Raw genomic sequence first — 3,095 nt, 5'->3', positions numbered from 1 at the left:
GGGTGGATGGGTGATTGAGGTGTTCGTGAGTGTATATATTCATCTGTATTGGTTTATCATAATACACATCCATTTTCTATGATCAAACCTTCATGAATGGTATTGTAATCGAATTTAAACTCTAAAACAATATACACAAATGTTTTTAATTTTTGTGTATTCAAAATGGATGATCTATTTCTTAAAAAACATGTTATTTGTCATCATTTGTTAATTTATACATTTGTTTTATTTTTCATTTAAACACAAATTATCATATCAGAACCGATGGCCAAGTACAGTAATATGTTGCTAACGACGATCTAACGCAAAGATAAAAACCGCAAGGGTTTCTCTTCTACAACAGTAATTTAGGTAGTCTAGACTGAATTACAAATAATTCAAATGGAAAAAAGTGCAATTATTGCAGATTCTGGTAACTTTCTTACAATGTATTGATCATAAGTATGTGATTGTTACTTCCAAAGTTGATAATCTCTTTAACCACACATTTGATCGCCAAATAGCTTCGCTGATGATCAGCAAACACTGAAAATAATATGTGTCGATCGAAAATTTAATTCTTTTAACTTAAATTTAAAACTTGGCAAAATTTAACAAAACTGTTGTTCTTTATACTAGATATGTATATGTAATGTTTAATGTGATAAACGATGTACAACTTTGAGCAAGTCATGTGGTTGAAATTTAAATTTTATGCAATTATGTTTCGTAGTGAGCGAATATGACCTTTCTTGTTTGGGATATAGCATCATCATATGATTCATAAACAATCGTTTGGCTGTGTAGGTGCCTGACTACGATGGACAATAAACATGCTCTGCAGAAGTGAAATGCTTCGAAGGAAACGAGTCAGTGAATGTGGGTGTTTGACTACTTCAACTTTTGAGGTTCGTCGTCTGTACTGCAAGAAATTCGAGCAAGTCTTTCGATGCATGCGGACTCAACTCCGCAAACTAGGATGGTTCAAGATGTATAACTTTGTATTATTTCGGTGTAAGATGAGCATCAAATTGTGAACATCGATTTATATTGACACTATGTTAGTTTTTGATGTAACTCGGATGTAACATTGGAACGTATCGTCTTTGAATATGTTTTGATACCTATGCGTACATCGTTTTACATCAGAATGACGTAAGATTGCATTGTATTGTCGTCGCGGTTGAAACCCGAAGTTTCCCTACACCCGACAATCGAATTTTCTCAAAATCCGTTTGTGAAAGCTAACGTCGGACGTAGTGCGCTGGACAGCGGACCTGGCCCTCTATCCAGCGCACTGTGTCCGACGTACGTCCGACACACGGTTTAGGAGAAACATCGATTTTCGCGTGTCAAAAATTCCGATTTTCAACTGCACGAACAATACCGTAATAGGGTTTAGTTGATCATTTTTCAACTACTTTCTCTGAACTATTCCGTTCGGATAAACCATGTTTTTTGAACAAAATTGTCGCACAAACTTCCTTAGAAACACAAATTCATTACACTAGTACTAGTTCACACAATAAAACGAAAGTTGTGAACTTCTATCAACAACCAAATTTTTTGATGCATAATTATTAGGGTGCCAATGGAATGTATGGGATCATCAAATTTTAAAAACGGGAAATGCTCAAAAGTTTTGTCTCCTCAAAGGAAGTTCCCATGCAAAATTTCAGCTCAATCGGACTTCGCTAAGAGTTTGACCAAAGCGGTTAAAGTTTGGCTATTTTGAAACACGAAAAATATCCCAAGGTAGGGATACATGGAAATTTCGAAATCGATTTTTTGTTGATGCCAAATGCCTTAAAAGTACATGAATTATTTTTTGGATTTTTTTTAGTTGGGGAAGCGAAATGAAATTGAGGATTGGAATTAAGTTGCTGAAATATTCATGACAGTAGTACCACAGTTTTGGGCTGCAAAACGGTGAGTCGATAAGGAGAGCGTCCAATATAGCTCTGGTCCTCACAAGTTCCTACCTCATGCTTCCACGGGTCAAGCGATGACAAAGACCGCCAGCTAAGAGTTGTGTGCTTAGCTGGTAGTGCAGCCTGGGCACTGTTGTCCTTCTGACTTCAGCTAGATTGAGGAGGTACGATCCGAGTGTCTGTTCACCAAGGAGGTGCGGCTCAAACAGCGTCTGTTCTGGCATCCAGCGACTGAGTAAGAAACGCTGCACCACGCCCAGCTAGATCCAAGGTGGTAGCCCCATCAGCGTGGTCGTCCCAGTGTTGGTTGGGACGTTAAACAGAACTGGCACGATGGCCCTCCGGCGAGACAGGAGTGTTGGCGTAGGCCCAATAAGCCACCCGTAAAAATCCCCATTGCGAATAACATAGGAGAAAATACGACTCGATACAATCGGCAAAGACCCACGCGACGAAATAAGGACTACGATTGGAAACTTGGAACATGGAATTGCAAGTCACTAGGTTTCGCAGGATGTGACAGGATAATCTACGACGAACTACATCCCCGCAACTTCGACATCGTGGCGTTGCAGGAACTTTGTTGGACTGGACAGAAAGTGTGGAAAAGCGGGCATCGAGCGGCTACCTTCTACCAAAGCTGTGGCACCACCAATGAACTGGGAACAGGATTTATAGTGTTGGGCAAGATGCGACAACGTGTTATCGGGTGGCAGCCGATCAACGCAAGGATGTGCATGTTGAGAGTTAAGGGCCGTTTCTTCAACTACAGCATCATCAACGTCCACTGTCCACACGAAGGGAGACCCGATGACGAGAAAGAAGCGTTCTACGCGCAGTTAGAGCAAACATACGATGGTTGCTCGCCGCGTGACGTGAAAATCGTTGTCGGCGACATGAACGCGCAGGTAGGAAGGGAGGAATTGTACAGACCGGTAATCGGGCGAAACAGCCTGCACGCCGTATCGAATGATAACGGCCAGCGATGCGTAAACTTTGCAGCCTCCCGTGGTATGGTAGTCCGAAGCACCTTCTTCCCCCGCAAAGATATCCATAAAGCCACCTGGAGATCACCCGATCAACAAACAGAAAATCAAATCGACCACGTTCTAATCGACGGTAAATTCTTCTCGGATGTAACCAACGTCCGCACATACCGCAGTGCGAATATAGATTCGGATC

The sequence above is a fragment of the Aedes albopictus genome, chromosome 3 (assembly GCF_035046485.1).
Source record: "Aedes albopictus strain Foshan chromosome 3, AalbF5, whole genome shotgun sequence".
In the NCBI taxonomy this organism is placed as follows: domain Eukaryota; kingdom Metazoa; phylum Arthropoda; class Insecta; order Diptera; family Culicidae; genus Aedes; species Aedes albopictus.
Note: the sequence above shows the minus strand (reverse complement) of the source record.